The sequence below is a fragment of the Cydia amplana genome, chromosome 2 (assembly GCF_948474715.1).
Source record: "Cydia amplana chromosome 2, ilCydAmpl1.1, whole genome shotgun sequence".
NCBI lineage: Eukaryota > Metazoa > Arthropoda > Insecta > Lepidoptera > Tortricidae > Cydia > Cydia amplana.
The window spans coordinates 18,102,141-18,120,140 of NC_086070.1; the positions used below are offsets into that span (position 1 = coordinate 18,102,141).

The window sequence follows — 18,000 nt, forward strand, 5'->3', positions numbered from 1 at the left end:
CGATTTCCACAAGATATTACTTAGAAATCTAATTCACATTTAATAGATATCTAACACGATCTATCGTAAAAGTGACATTGGTTGCCCGAATTGCGCTGCAAAAGAGAACTAGTTGAAATCTAAACTATAACGTATCTAGAATGAATCTAGTACGTGTCGTCTCTTGTGAATATCTTGAAGTTCGAATACGGCAAGTCTAATAAGCCTTACGTAAATATTATGAACTGCTGAAAATTAAACTCGTCGAGTAAGGGGTCATAACGAATCCACACAATTTACTGTTGCCCTTTTGTAAACAGATGGCTCTAGAGTGGCAATATTTTATGCAAAGCAGCCAGTTGTTAGGCCCAATACAGATTCCAGTTTGAAGAGCGATTGTTTTCTCCATAATGTCACCGACATTTGTGCAAAACAAGGTCCGTTATAAATCCAATGGTTCGTAAAATAGGAAGTTAACATTGTTTAACTTACTGTTGCACCTAACGTTTCCGAATATCAATCCGAAGCATGAAGATTAGGTATAGATACAAAACGGGTACAGTCACGCTAATCACTACATAGTATAAAACAAAGTCGCTTCCCTGTCCGTCTGTCTGTATGTATGCTTAGATCTTTAAAACTACGCAACGAATTTACATGCAGTTTTTTTAATAGATAGAGTGATTCAAGAGGAAGGTTCATGTATAATTTGTTAACCCGTCCGAAGCCGGGGCGGGTCGCTAGTTCGTTTATAAAAAAAAACGATCTAAGGAGCGCAATAGCGGCCATGTTAGAGTTTTACAACGTTAATTTCATTCATTACCTACATGTTTTTTTTTTCGATGTGGCGCGCGCACAGCTCTTGTGAGCAAGGACCCCGCTAAGGATACGGGCGAGTCTTGCTCATATGCATATCTGTCGCCAGTTTTCCCTTAGTCGCCTTATACGACACCCACGGGACGAGATGGGGTGGTGCTATTCTTTTCTGATGCCGGCACCACACGGCACCATTACCTACATGTGAAGTGCTACGCCGTCATCGCCTACGTCGAGTGGAGTCCGTAGCTCAGCTACGGCAGAGTAACAGCACAGCAGTATTTGGCATTGCAAATACAAGCGATTCCAACTTCAAAAATCTCACTTACTCGTCATTTATTGAATTTACATTCATTTGCAAATTCAAATCATCCTTTAGTTTTATATACATTTTCAAATTATTATACCTAGGTACATTACACGCAAAAATAATCGTAGGTAGGTATAAAAAGTTGTTAACCTGCTTCGCGAAATATTATACCTATAACTTGCGAAGTTTCGAGTACATATTTCACACGTACACGATGTTTTCAAACGTACCACATAACCTAATAAACTGAAATAACTTGGAAAACACACCTTGCTTAAGCATAATAGCAGGACCATGTGGCATTGGCTGTTACAAAACGACGGGATAATGATGGAATTTATAGGTCCCATAAAGGGTAACATACAACGATAGCACCAACTCCTTACAGGTTACATAATAAGGTTCAGAATGTATCCATTATTGTAGGTGTATGAAGCAAACAATGGAGGAGATTGATGGCGACGAGGCCGAGTTTACGACATGCTCCAGGCGTCACATTCCCATTGCTTAACGAGTCACGGCCGGCCAGTCGAACGAACGGGCGAAACAGTGTACTTGATCCATAACAACTAAACGTACCGTACATGAGTCCGAGTTGCTTGCACTCGGTAGGCGATTGGGATCACTCCTCGTAGTTACTGAACGCCCACGGATACAACTTGTGACATGCTATACGCTAAATTACAATTTACGGTTCATACTGCTGTTTATCTTTCGGAACTAGAACTATTCCACTCTCTTTGTGAAAGCTTTACCTACTTAAATAGGCAAAGGCGCTTTATACTGGTATCGCCTGAAATATAACGGTAGATTACCTATTAGGCTAAATTCTTTGTTAAACAATCTAATATTATTATGATCTAATCTGTATCTCATCTTACTTGTAGAAACAAGAATCGTTGCAATCGCGTGGATCTATTTAGAACTATATGGATCATAAACTCAGTCACCAATGATGAGTTGTGTTTACATATTAACATTCGAGAAGTGTGACGGACTAATCATAAACAGCTCTGTAAACGTTAACAGATTAGTTAAGAAATCTTCATTGTACCGAAATCTTATGACCGGAAATGTACTGCCTACCTACTTATGTTTGCTGCCGTTAGCACAGCCATATTCTCGTATCCTTGATACTATGTACCTACATAACTGCTTTACGAGACAGTATGTCGTGTCGTGTGTGCACGATCACAGGCTCGAGAGATTTAAGTACACATACCTCGCCTGTTTACGTTCGTGCCCGAATAATCACCCCGAACCCGAAACCACATCGGCGACGCCCGACTAACAAAACGGGGATTTATTACCGAACTTTGGAAAATGACAACCGAGATGAGCCGAAAGTTTTGCGGAAGTAATAACTTAATAAGACTGTAAGCCTCAATTTCCATGAACTGCATAACTTACAAGTTTGTTACTGTACAATGGGCCTGCTTTTGAATGACTGTATTAGAATTGTACCAATAAAAATTAAATGAGCGCTCTTAACAAGCAGTCCATTTTACAGAAAAAATCTAGCTCTCGATATGGTACTTATTTATTACATAAGTATCGATATTTAGTCGCATTTAGTACTTAAATTACCTAGATGGATTATTTCTTCAACAATCACAAATTAATAATCGTATCATTATTCAAAATAATTTTTCAATCCGCCCTTGACTAAAATGTCAACACAAATAGAGTCACTGATGAACATACGACCATGAGCTCTCGTTGCAGCTCGTTAGCGGCCGCTGAATTATTTATCGGAAATGTTTCAGGTGTCGCTGGAGCTGGAAACTGCGCAGCTAACGATGACACGCCCTATGAAATTGGCAGCTTAGGCGGTCTTCCCGTTGGATGCGGACCCGCGCGCCGCTCCGGTGTGCAAGCGGGATATCGCTATATACCTCTACAGTGTGTGGCCTACAACACGGGTGAATAATTAAAACGTAGATTCTACTCCTCAAACAATAAAACTTTTGTTCAACAACTTTTTGAAATGATGTAGTCTTAAAATTGTCCCTTTTTCAAACAAACTAAATAATATTTTCAATGTACTTTAAATTCCGTCTAATTGACATTGCCCGTCAGCCTTGTCACCGTACAGGCATAATCAATTTCGTAATACATTGCGTGTTCGAATAAATTTTAAAGTGTTTTAAAATACAAACCACAAGTTATTTTTAAAAGTCGCTGAACAAACATTGTCTTGTTTGAGGAGTAGAATCTACGTTTTAATTTTTCACCCGTGTTGTAGGCCACACACTGTATAGTGCTGTCTTGCTCAGACACTGGAGCAATATCCGCGTTAGTACGGAGCTTGCAGGAATTAATTCACATAACATCAACATACTCATAATAAATAAAAATAAATTCCCTTATGAGCAAATTACAGCATTAAATTTCCTAAATAATGTATCTAGGTTCTATTAACGTACGCGGTAGAATAGCGGTAAAATGATAAATTTGATTTATCACTACGACGGTGAGCGTCGCGCCAAACTCAAGAATCATTCTAATATCATACCGAGCACAGACGAGGCGAAGGTTCAGAAGTACCTACCTATAAGTGACAATGTTTTATCATAATTAAGGGTGACTTGAGGACTTATCATTAGGACAATGGCTTTGTGTTCTTTATTTAAATTCAACCACCACTTATTGTACATAGTTTATAAAAAAAGGTCATCAGCTCAGCTCCGACTTATCTTATAGGGTATTCAAGTTGTAATGGTCATTAGTAACGTTAACGGTAATGGGGACATATTCTTCTACTTTCGTAACGAGATTCCTTAAACAAAGGATGCCCAGAAAGCAGTGGTGCTGACAGCCCTGACCGTCGCGGCCCTCAAATAAGATTCCGAACATGAAATTATGTAGGTCATATTCATACCCCGGCCGGCGAGAGCAAAAATGCGTTGACAGCTTAATAGTGCGAGGACACACACTTTGGTCGATGTCGATAAAAACAACACGATGTACTGGACCACCGTTATGATATGCAGAAGTATTAATTATTGTTGTAAACAAAATTAAAACCAAGTGTTTGTATTTATTCAGTTTAAAATTGTTTTAGGGTTATTCTTAGAAACGCGTGGAGGTATCAAGTTGAAATAAATAACAAATACTAATGGCTCAGTTTAAAAAAAAAATGTGCTTAATTAAAAGTCGACTATTCTATCGACATCCATATGTCGATAGAATAGTCGATATTTAATTAAGCACTAGGAGCAGACGCATTTTTGCTCTCGCCGGCCGGGGTATGGTCATATTATAGCTAAGATCGTATACCATATACCATCCTGTAGCAAGCTAAAAATACGGTTTAAATCAGTTTTAAACTCGATTGAACCGGAAAATGAACCTGGATTCGTTCATTCATTCGTTCTTTCCGGCTGTAACACTCAGTGATCTGGAGTGGTTTCGTGCTCTACTACTTGTTTTGTTTTCCATTCAGTTTTACTGAACTGGAAATGTTCAGACTCGTAGACGTTCTTTAGGAACTTAATGACTGGGAATGGGGAATTTCTAATTACGTACGAGATGCTTGATCGCTGATTCAATCTTTGCCCTACAAACGATTACAAAAATATTTGAAGGCTGTTTCTTTTAGCATATTACAAAATTCTCTCAACATTAGGTTTTGGGTTTGTCTGTAATCAAATATATCAAGTTAAATTTGACCCACTTCCCGATTTCCAATGAAGCGGAAAAGTTGCATACATCATATTTAAGATGAGTGATAATGCAATATTATGGTACCATCGAGCTGATCTGATGATGGAGACAGGAGGTGGCCGTTGGAACTCTGTGATAAAACAATAATGCGACCAAATTGTGTGTGGGGTGGTTAGAATCGTCTCGATGAGTATTAGTTGGCTGTGGTAAAGGCTTGTATCAAAAATGAACAGTTTGACAAAAACTTATTTAATCTGAATAGGTACCTACGCCTTATAATATTTAATTCAAATTGGTTTCATAATGTTACGTTTATGAACAAGACGTATGAACAAAACAGAGTAAACTACCATATTGTAGATATGTCACGAATGGCACTTTTCACCAGGCAGATAGATATTCTCATAACAATAGGTGGCAGGTTTACTCTAATCGAGTTCCACTAGTAACGCGTGGGGATCGGCGAGTGCGGAGTGAACGGTAATCACTCGCGACGCGAGCGCACTCGCGCGGAGTACACTTGCGTCGAGGACTGCGCCACGGTCGATCTGTTTACAAAAACGTAGTACCAACGAAAAAAATTTACCCATCAATTATTTAATATGTTCGTAAACTAAGTTAAATGAGCAGCAGTGTGCAAGTTTTAGAACATTCACAAAAATTCCCCAATTTCTGAAAACTTTCTGAAGAAAATTCTCATACAAGTTCCCACTTAGAAAGTTCCCGTTCAGATTAAATATTAATATCTGGGTGACCGAGCTTTGCTCGGAAAACATATAATAACTCGGAAATGCGCATTTTCTCAGAGATAAGACCTAGCTAGATCGATTTTTCGCCCCCGAAAACCTCTACATACCAAATTTCATCGAAATCGTTAGAGCCGTTTCCGAGATCCTCGAAATATATATATATATATATATAAATAAATAAATAAATAAACAAGAATTGCTCATTTAAAGGTATTAGATTACTCAACATTCTTAACAGTTGCAGACTGTTTCATTTAACATTTACGTACTCATTGGCTTTTATATTTCAAGCGTCATAGAAATCGAAACTTACATTCTGGAAATCGATTAATAAGAGCTGAAGAGAGAAACAAGGCGAGTCCAGTAGATTTTCTTAGGTGAGAGAAATAAACAATTGTCAAAAATTAAAATTCGCTCCAGTAAAATAAAGGTCATGAATCATTCAATACAGCCTCCATTATTTTATCCGGTCCGTGACTATCTGCCGTATTCGAACTTCAAGATATTCACAAGAGACGACACGTATTAGATACGTTATAGTTTAGATTTCAACTATTTCTCTTTTGCAGCGCAATTCGGGCAACCAATGTCACTTTTACGTTAGATAGTGTTAGATATCTATTGGATGTGAATTGGATCTCTAAGTCATATCTTGTGGAAATCGTTCAAGAGTATCTCCAGAATCGCGGAAATGTCAAATTTGACAGGTTAGATCTTAAACATATCGTTATCGTATCTTGGTGATGTCTAAAAGATATCGAATAGATGTCTATTTCAAAATCCGAATCGGGCCCTATGTCCGTATTTTATCACCGAGTACTTCTATTAATTTTGAAAGATGGTCAATTGACGGAAACTCTTCTTACGGTTCAAGTCACCAGTTTTTTCCTTACTTAAATATGTGTTTTCCGTTTTCTGGCATATTGGGCGCCTGGTTTGGAATATAATCCTGTTCGAGTATATATTAGACAGTAAGCCAGTGGATAGTAATTGGCCACTCCTTACAAATCTGAAAGAAACAAGCCAATTGAAACCTTATTATTGAGAGTGGCCAATAGCAGGTCACTAGATAACTAAAGCAGTCACTCTACGCTCGTAGGGCGTAGCATACGCTGGCACTGAATGTGTTAATAAGGAAAGTTAAGCATGAAACGAGGAAGTTGATCAGTGATATTTGTAGGTATTTCTGTTGTATGCATTATAGAATCATACCAAATCGTATCGAATATATGGATGGGTTGTCGTTTAGATACTAAATAAGAAGCGACCGCATCATCAGAAGGGAATAAGTGATGCGGTGCACAAGGTCGAGCATTGTCGCGCATCTTTTGTCTAGCGGCCTCGGTTAATGGGTCAACAGCCCTCGCGATTAGCGCCGTGCTTGTGTCAATGTCGATGGTCCGAGATACTGGCTCGCCTTCTCGGCAGGCGGTGTGCTGAGGTTAACAACAGTTCATTATCGTCGTGACACATACAAACAAAACCTAAATTTAAACTTAGTATGGTTGAAAACATTCGATTTGACCAAATAAAAGAGAGAGATTATTTAAGATAAGACATCACTGACATTGTGACATTTAAACATACAACTAATAGCTACAGCCTAACACACTTGATAGTAAAATAAATGAAAGTTGTGTGATACTGATGACCATTTTTATATCAAATTAATAAATTAAATTATACTTACACATCAAATTAGCAAATTAGTTATCAATAAATAAGTAACAAACATAGTGTTTGGATAATAAATTTAAAGTACACCATATCTACTTTTTTGAAAAATAGTTATTTACGATACAAGTGCGGAAAAGAGGAAATTCGAAACGAGCGGCGATAAATTAAAACACGACCGAAGGGAGTGTTTTAAATCGACACGAGTTGCGAATTACCTATTCGCACGTGTATCGTACAACGTTTTACAGTACATATGGCACTTTAAACTTTCGACATACGCACGGAAAGTGCTCTTTCCCGCACTAGTTCGGGAAAGTAGCACCATATGTACTGTAAAAAACTTTTCCTTCTTATGCCACTTCAATTTTTTATATTTGCTAAGGCAAGGACGCTAAGCACGAATAATTTCGTACATTGACCCGCCTACTACTACTCCTATGTCTGTCGCACGCGCATAATATATTGCTGTCCCGCTTGCACAATTGCAATTTGGATTTGATTTTGTTTGATATCTTAGAATCCATATTTTCTTCGAGTTGGTGTGGTGAAAAATGTTGTGTTTCACTAGGGGGCAAAGTTGTTGTTTAACCCTCATGCTTTAAGTATATGCCTCATGCTCATATTATACATGTTAATATATTTTTTTGTCTATTTTATGTTTTTCTTTTTTTGTTTTGTTTGTTTTCTTAATTATTTTTCTTGTTATTTTTTTTGTATTCTCTATTTTCTCAATTATTCCTTTTGTGTATCTTTGTAGCGTTTTAATGGAATATGTTGCTTATGTGTTGTCTGTCGTGGCATCACCGAATGGGCCCTACGGAAGACCAGCGCTGGCTTTATAGCTAGCATTATGCTGAGTTGGGTCCATTTCGTGATGCACATTTATTAATTTCTTCTTTTCTTGCTGTTGTTGTTGTCTGTACATGTCCGTACATGTTTTGTGATTGTCACGAATAAACATCTTTTATCTTTATCTTTTATCTTTAAAATCCTTGCAACGCTCAAGATTCCATTTTTCGCATTTTGGAATCATTCGCTTACTCGGGTATCAATATTAGCACGATCGGTTAAAAAACAACTTTGCCTCCTTGTAAAACAAATAACTATTACTTGTTCCCGGTTGGCAGCCATCTAAATTATAGGTTATCGGATATGCTTTGGGAGAGTTGTTTCTTACCCAGTTTACAAGTTGTTAAAGTAATAGAAGAAAATTTTGAAGTTTCAATGGCTGCCATTGAAAACGAAACATTAAAAAGACCCGAGTCCTCCACAGCCGGACCACTATAATTAGTGCCGTAGTTTGGCAGATATATGTGTTTAAAAGGGGTCCGGCTGGGGAATAGGATCTGCAGCCGAACCCGCTGATATCCGCGACTTCAAGATATAATCTAACTAAACTGATGAAACTAAATTTATGAAAAATAAATTTAGTTTCATTTCAATCAGGCGAGGTGGTCCGGCTGTGGAGGATCACGCCAAGTCGTTGGCTTTTTACCTTGTAGTTAATCCTATATGTATTTTTCAATTAAACTCATATCATGGCGATTCCGTAATTTCAGACTGTAGATATCAATTGTATCATATTGGATGATCACGAAGTAAAAATTTGTGATTTAGCGCAAAGTACAAACAGCAACACTGTTAACTGCCCATCGGTGGACCTTATGCCTGTTGTAGTAAGGTTTATTACGAACGGTCAGTAAACAGAGCGGGCGACGGTACTCAATAATTAAAATTAATAAATGACAAATCATTTTAATTTTAGGTTTTTTTTCCGTAATAATAAAGATTTTTATTTCAATAATATAAAGGTACATGACAAATTGCGTTCGAGAAAAATCAAGCCCAAAATACGGAGTACAATAAACCTTAAGTAGGTACCTACCTTCATACCTTATTCAGTTTAAACTTTTGCGAACTGTCGGAACTTATTTAAGACTCTCGCCGCGTGGGAGATTTAATATCGTCGCCACATCGCACGTCACGTGCTCGCTGTGTACGTAAGAACACGTAACTTGTCTTCGCGGCTAGCCGTGGAAGGAGGAAATTACAATATATCATACCCACATACGGTAGTTCTCAAGAAGAGAACAAGAAAGGAGTGGTCTGACAATATAAAACTCTATACTACATTTACGTAATTTAACCAATAAAAATAAATTAAAGTGCAAGGAATGTGTCATTAAAGTATTATACAGGCTTTTATAAGTACATACTATACTTGTAAGCAGAATTGAGAAGAGAAAACTAACAGAAGTGAGAGATTTTTTATTTATTATGATGATGAGCTATAAAATATTTCAATAATAATGTCTAGGTGTTAGGCAAGCGTCCAGTTTTATATAGTACCTACATAGGTAAATCATTCGACACCCTGTGGAAGGATGACATGGCCTCCCAAATGTACAGAACACCATTATTCTGTGATGGGTTAAGACATTACGTACTCGTACAATAGGTAACAAAACTAACAACGTTAAATAAGACGGAATGCACGAAGCCATGTAATTAAAAGTAACTTGAATTTCATCAAAAGTTAAAGATTTGCACAATAACGTAATAGTAAATCTCATAGAAGACACGCCGTAAACTCCAATTTACTCTAATTCTGGACATGAGATTAGACATAAAGTCGTTAATCTATACGCAGCACAGATCAACAGAGAAATAATTGTAATCTGTAACCAAATATTTAGAAATATAACGACGCAGCGAAAAATGAGAAGTAACGCAAGATGACGGTGACAACACCCTGTTGTTTAGCACTCGCATTCGAGGGCTCTCCGGCGCCAAGGGACCTCATTGTAGCAATAGGTAGCGTGATAAGCACAGATTACCACAATTGGTACATTATAGACAAGGCTACTTTAAAAATTCCTGAAAATATTGTAATTAATAAACAACATACTTAGCAACAACAATAGCTACTCAATATGTCCCATGCCATACATGGGCGGCGCCACAGCGTGTGCGAGTGTATATTGCGGTAAGTAGGACGATTTACGAAGCAGTCATTAGATCTTTAAAAAATGTACATTTATATTTAAAAAAGCACGTAATCCTTGCTATGAGACCGTTTTAAAAAGGATTCGAATGAATATGGCATTACAAAAAAGATGAGATTGCAGATAATCCATATCTCAAATAATGTCACTTTATCACAGACTCTGCTTATTAATTCGACAGAAAAATCGTAGCAGAAATTCACCTAAGGCTGATTTTACTGAATAGTGAGTAAGTACCTAATAATTAGACTTCACAATTCGCTGACAACTGTATTGGATAGCTGGATACCATTTAGTTAAGGCGCTATAAAAATTAGAGTTCTCTTTGAATTCTACTGTCCAAACAAACTATTAAGAAAAGAAAACTGGTAAATTGACTGGGAGGTAGATATATGTTTACGCAGAACGAGCCGATTGTTATGGTAATTCGAAAACGTGCCCGTAGGCCACTGAGCGACGCGCTGCCCCGCTACATTGTAGTCATCATCGCCCACTTCAAATAACAATCACCGGAACGAATCAACTTTGCTACAATACACCAAGTAAGTAACGTTAACCTAATGATAAAGTAATTTTATACATTTAGCTTTTACGTCAAATCTGGTAGTTCTGATATCCCATCAAAAACAATATCTGGGAGACATATAAAAACTAAGATAAGACCTAAGCTAGATGGACTTTTCGCCCTCGAAAACCCTCGTATAGTAAATTTCATCGAAATCACTCGGCAGAGAAGTATGAAAATTCCCATACAATATCATTTAGCGAGCACTTAACGGTTAGACGCGGTTTGGTACAACCGACCCTAAGAGATTAAATGTCATACAATAAATAAATAAATATTTGGGGACAATGTGGACAATAGAAACACAAATCGACCTAGCTCTAAACTAAGCAATATTTGTACTATGGGTTCTAGGCAACGTGGGCAGTATGTACTTGTATCGATAAGTTCACAGATAACATCCTACTCAGGAACAAATAAATATTCGTGATAATCACACATATATTTAAACCCTTACCGGGATTCTAATCCGGATCATCCTGCTTCATAGGTAGGCTCACTACCGACTGTGCTAGGAGGCCGTCAAAATATACGAAAGAAAAAGTGGCCAAGACCTCCAGAGCTCCACGATTGGGTCTTTCGTATACATCATATATGAGACATGACGTTTATTTCAGTTTGCACTAGTAAAACATCATTAACGTTTTCCAAGTAGATTCCAAAGCGAAGTCACAAGTATAAAAGAAAGAGATGGGGAGTGCGAAATATCTTTTATTGAGTCGAGGCAAGGATTGTATCCCAAAGCCCTTTGAGGAGCACCGCTTATCCATCTTATGAATATTTCAGGGTAAGGTTCGCCGATACGCGGGCATTGACAACGCTCAAGAGCCCACTGACATTGAGATGGTACATAATTATGTAGTAGGTACTGCTACTCTGCTATTCATCTATCTTACGACTTCTGCAAATGAAATAGTAGATATCAAAATCCTATGTAAAAGTAAGCAATAAATAAATTGATTGATTGATTGATCAAATCTGTATTAATTCCGTAGTGTTTCTAATCACAAACTTTTAATATTTACAACGTTTTTTCAATAGTTTGACCAGAATTCTACCTTCATATTTAGGTAAATATAGCTATTTTACATTTTAAGGCCTATTTTTATTATATTAAGTATGTAGAGAACTTGTTCTCTAATTGTTCTCTCTATTTACTTTTAAATTATTTTCCTTGGGAATACTGACAATGAATTAATGTTCAAATTGTATTTAAGTATAAACAACGTGAATGCTTGCCATTACCTACACAATAAATTCCTCCGACCCAGATACCGAAGTTTCTAATTACGCCGAAGTCAGCAATCTCCATACCAATCCCGATCCTGCTAATTGGCCTCAAGCCCTCTATACATATTTGAGGTAAACAGAAGCTCCAATATGTTAAGATCATATGCAAACCTAAAGTTCCCAAACAGTTAGGAAGGGTAGGTACATGCAAATCGAGAGTACCTACGTATATTTGAGAGGTTAACAATTACGCAGTGTTTGTAGATGTGTTACATGTTTTACCCTTTAGAAAATAATTATACATGCCGAGATCGATGTATGCTTTCACTAAGCTGAAAACATATTAATTAAGTAAATAAGTATACATTTGTCACCAGAAATAACGTAAGAAGATAAGAATATGAAAGAAAGCCACATACATCCTTGCATAAGTTTTTCGTTAGTGTTAATTTCAGCCAAAACGAATGTAGTAGAGTCTTTATTAGAGAAATAAATGTCAAAATAACGGATGAGGGACTCCCAAATCCAATAAGGCAGACAGACGACATGGCTTGCGTATATTCAACCGGGCGTTCAAGTACAGTCACCACACGGGATTGTTACGCCATTTAGGGTCCTATAGCTAATTGGTTGTTCCATACTTATGCTATGGAATGTCCAATTTAGCTAGAACCCTAAATGGCCTAACGGAACGTGACTGTATACATACATATTTCGATGAGATCTGTTCCTAATGTTATGTATTATGTCATATTACCGAGTGGCTTCTTGCGCATAAATAAGTATCTGAATCCTTGTTGTTCCGATACGTACTTTGATTTTTATACTTTTGAGTTGGAAAGCGATGATATTTTGTCTTACATGTTACAATCCTAGAACAAAAGCTCAATTTTTCACTCAAAATTACCAAAAATTAAAGTGTCATCCATACATATGCTATTTTGGCTTTTAGTGTAGGTACCTTTCTGATGATAGTAAGCTAGATTTTTAACATACGAGTACCTATCTATTACCAAAATTATACATGGTATGATGGTACAGTAGAACCGCCTATTACGATCACATCGATTAAATACGGTTTCCTACGTAATACGCCATTATACACTAGTCCTTGCAAATTGTTTTTATACATTTTATATGTTTCATAAGCTTTTCCGCTTGAAACGCCACGACACGACGTTGGAGACTCTACGGAATCTTCATAATTATATAAGCCGATTTTACTCTCGCTGTTAAAAGTTGATGAATGATGAATGAAGAACGCTGGCCCAGCCGGCAGGAGGACAAGTGGATTGAAAGTGTTAATTATTACCTGCGCTCGACGCTCATGTCGCACATCTAGCGAATAGCGCCCCCATTATCATTATTAAGGACCTTCTCCACCTGAGTGAGCCTCTTATTTGTTTGGATTATGCGATGTTATTTGTCGCCTCCGCTATTACAAAATATAAACAGTAGGTAGTTTGGTGCAAAACCTATAGCTTTTTAGATTTCGTCATATTTGAAAATTGCACTCAATTGCAAAAGGTTACATGCATTGCATAGAAACGAGGTACTCTACTTTATGAAAAACAATAAGATAATTCTGAAGAACTAATCAAAAATCATAGGTAGAATCACCTACATCCCTCGTTAATGCAGTTTTCATAAACAACACTATCAGTATAATACGTAAATGAAAAAGAGTCTGTAAGAGTCTGTGAAAGGACTTCACGAAATATTTAAGCTAGGTAAAAAAGCCGCATAACGATAGGTATATGAACTTTACTTAAGCATATATACTCGTAGGATGGTGGCAGAGATTGATCGGCGTGTCGCCGAGTATGACGCGGTATACGAGTATACCGGCCACGGCATAAAGCATTTTTGTCCACAAAGGTTTTGAAGCCCGCATATTCGACCAAGCTACGCGGCGGGCGCGTATTTACCAACGACCCAGGATCCTAACAAAAGGGGACAAAATACTTACTTTCTACATTTTTCTTCGTCGTCCTAATTTATACCTATTTCAGTACCTAATAAAAATGTTGAGAAAGGTTTATTCGGTGTATGCTTTTGCTATACAAGATAATAAAATGACTAGAATAGCATTAAATAAGCTTTTATAATTACTAAATAAATATAATAAGAAAAATTAACACTGTTTGCCTTTATAAGGCGAACAGTGTTAATTTTTCTTATTAAATTATTTCTTACTATATAATTACATTATGTAAGTACTTAAAGTTGAGCTCAAAAGAAATTGACAATAATGTACGTAAACAAACCAATTAATTTTATTGTCCTTCATTACTACGTATTTTTAATGACAATCATAATATCATTAGCACTTTTTATACTCTAAAAATATAATAATATTATTTATATAAATTCTTAATTAAAACCAATCACTATCATTTTCTGTCGCCCGTGATTGTAAACAAATGAAATATAGTGGGAAATTATGCGAATGGTTAGAAAACCTATCAGGAAAATAAGCTACTGGAAAATAAAATGAATGAGAAAATATGCGAATGGTTACAAAATCCTTTCGGGAGGCTATTGGGAAAAAAAATGGTAAAAATTGCGAATTGCCAAACTTATTATTGATACGCTATAAGAGACACAGAGTCGTAATAGTCATTAGAAAATGAAAAGCGAAAAATTTGGATTTTATTGATGTTATGCGAGATTGTGGCTGTTATCTAGGCGTGGTGGGGCAGTATACGGTACATGTAGCAAACTATTATGTACCACAGCTCAAACACGAAATTCAATAAAGAATTGTCAATGTTACAACCATTAAGTAAAACATCTTCATTGCTAAATGATTCTGAGTAAATTAAACAAATCGCTAATAAAGTAGGGCGATAATATAATAAGGCAAGCGGGTCGAGGATTGTAACAGAGTAGGTAAATTAATTAGACTAGACTTGGAGCAACACTCCGCGCCATCCCCGCCGCCAATCTCCGGTTTACTTCGCAGGCTGGGGTGGGGCCTGACTCAAAACAATAGATTTTCCGCGAATAAAAGGAATCCAGTGCAAAATTAAAAGGTGAGAAAAGGAAAACTTTTGTCATTTTCCATTAGGAACAACATTCAAGGCGGTATCTCGTACTCCCCTTTAACAAAATTTGAGTAGGATGCTAAAAGGTATTTTATTAGCTTTTTCCGTCACTTAGTTTTGCAGTCCGAGGCACCACTGTAACCGTATTATACTAGTAAGTACTTATTCGGTATCTGAAAACCAGATATTAAAATAAAATTCTTTCAAATGTGCTACCTATAGCACAGTGGTTCCTAACCTTTTCAGTCCGGTCACCCCTATGACTACCTAGGGAACCTGATTTTACCCCTCCCCTTAATGGTAAAAAAAAATAAAACGTGTACCTTTGTTGAATTGTTATATTAGGTTAGCTTATTACCCCCGTAAAATACCAGTTTTATCCCCACGGGGGTAATTACCCCCAGGTTAGGAATCACTGCTATAGCACAAGAGTAGATCTCATGTAAGCTTTGACGGCACTCAGTAGGTGGGTATTACAAAAACAACAAACAATGAATTTACCTCTGGTCCGCCTCCGCTAGGAGCCGCCCTTCGCCTCGATGTTCTGTCCGACCACAATGATGAGGATGATGAAGACCAGCAGCAGCACCAGGATGCAGCAGATGGCGACTGCGAGCATGGCCGCGTGCTCGCCCAGCTTGGTGGCGCCCCGCGCGGCGCACGCGCGCGCCGCTCCAAGCGTCGCCCCGACAACTGGCGCGCTAATGATACCGACTAACCACTTGTATTTCCAAAACCAAACGTTTATCACTATTTTTTATGTCTTTCAATTTTAAATACTGAACTTTTGATAAAATGTAGGGATTTTGTTTCTTTTATTGTCGATTTTTCTACCACGTACCACTTTACGGATACTATAATATAATATTTTACCGACTAATTAGTTACAGTTTTTTACTTTTTTACCCGACATACCCATTAATGGACGTACACACGGACTACATGCGGTAAGTAGATTCTTGACAGGTAGTATCGGGATTGTCTCTCAAGACAGACACAAATCATAAATTATCCAACCGATACTAACTGTCAGAAAAGTTATGCAGAAGTGTTCATTTGGATACCTCATTAACATTCTATACAAGTACTCATTTATGTAAAAACAAAAGCTTCATAAATAAAGCTCCATCAAAAATGAGATCGCGAGGAGCTGTTACAATGACTATTTAGAAATTAAAATGCGCTCTGCGTACTTCAATTAGATTCCAATTAGACTCGAAGAATAGCCTCGATAGGACATTAAGATGGTATACATTCGTTTTCGAGCCTTAATGTAAAATGTATGTACTAGATGTGGAACTGCTGACGAAGGCTAGAACAAAACTCCTGACAACGTCTTGTAATTCACGTTTGGTTTGCCATTCCTTGTCTTGGGGTATTAAGTAAGTACCCAAATCATAAACACTCTCGAAGTGGAACTGATCGCGATTATCATTAACAGAAATCCGCAATGAAACAATGTCTCCTGTACTAGTAATGGTACACCATAGTCAAATATATTTTATTATCGTTTTAAATAGTATTAAGAGCTCGGTAGTTTTTGTGAATTCCAGTGTAGTAATATTCATTTCAAAGAACTTAGCGCCACAAACAAGTTTTAATTATTCATAAAACGAGAACAAGGAATCATCAGGCGATCCTCATTTTCTCATTCACCATTCACGGTCGAGAGATTTCAATCTGAAATAGCGGGGTTTTATGCATGGTAATGCGCTGAGATGCCCGTAGACAACGCAAATTATTTTTTCTAGGGGCGATGGAATCAATAAACAGCCGGGAGAGGGTGACAAAATGGCCAGTGACAATGCCAGTTGATTCTATAAGAAAGTTTTGGCAGTGTATAAATACCTTTAAACGAGCAATTCTTGTTTATTTATTTATTTATATATATATATATATATATATATATATATATATCGGGGATCTCGGAAACGGCTTTAACGATTTCGATGAAATTTGGTATATGGGGGTTTTCGGGGGCGAAAAATCGATCTAGCTAGGTCTTATCTCTGGGAAAACGCGCATTTCCGAGTTATTATATGTTTTCCGAGCGAAGCTCGGTCACCCAGATATTATACTTAATGTGATATATTTTAGGACCGCACAAATTTCCACGATCCGATTACCATCGTAATATCATTACGTCCGTAACCAGCGCAGATGCGGTCAACCGCCACCGGCATTTAGCGCACTCATGCACATGCGTCGGCAATCACATCAGTCTAATTCAATTATCATTTTTAGATTTTAGATTCATTTCTGATTCAGTCGAGCTACAGAAATATTTTTAGCTTCATAAATTTAAGAAAGACAAAACATAATATAAAACTTTACACGAAGTTCGTATCCTGGCCGCGTAGCTAACATGCCAATCGCTTACGCTCCGTAGCGATCGAAACGCAACTGTCACTGTCGCGCTAATATGGAAGAGTAATAGAGAGACACAAAGCGTTTCGTTGTCGAAGGGATAGCGATTGTCACCTTGGCTAGGCCGGCTGGTTTCGAAGTCGTCTTCAGAATTATTAAGAATGTGGACATTTGTATATCAATGAAACAATGAACGTATAAACGATCAAACCCATGAAATCACTCAACATTTGTTATTTACATCTATTAAGTAAATAATTTATTACCAGAAACCAATATTAATAACGATAAAATAATTAAGACATCGACAAATGTATCGACTGTATAAAATATGTATATACAGTGTGTGGCCTATAACGCGGGCGAAAAATTAAAACGTAGATTCTACTCCTCAAACTAGACAATGTTTGTTCAGCGACTTTTAAAAATAACTTGTGGTTTGTATTTTAAAACACTTTAAAATTTAATCGAACACGCAATGTATTACGAAATTGATTATGCCTGTACGGTGACAAGACTGACGGGTAATGTCAATTAGACGGAATTTAAAGTAAGTACATTGAAAATATTATTTAGTTTGTTTGAAAAA

General features: G+C 37.1%; 1 protein-coding gene across 3 annotated transcripts in view; it reads right to left on the reverse strand.

Annotated features, from left to right (window-relative positions):
• Positions 1 to 18,000, reverse strand: part of LOC134659516 (dorsal-ventral patterning tolloid-like protein 1) — a 109,347-nt gene that overhangs the window by 32,659 nt on the left and 58,688 nt on the right. The window contains exon 1 of one of the 3 annotated variants that reach the window (XM_063515195.1): positions 15,546 to 15,823. The exons of the other annotated variants lie outside the window; for them this stretch is intronic. The gene's annotated coding sequence lies outside the window, so the exon portion shown is untranslated. Of the gene's footprint in view, positions 1 to 15,545; positions 15,824 to 18,000 lie in introns of those variants that run through there. 3 annotated transcript variants of the gene reach the window in all.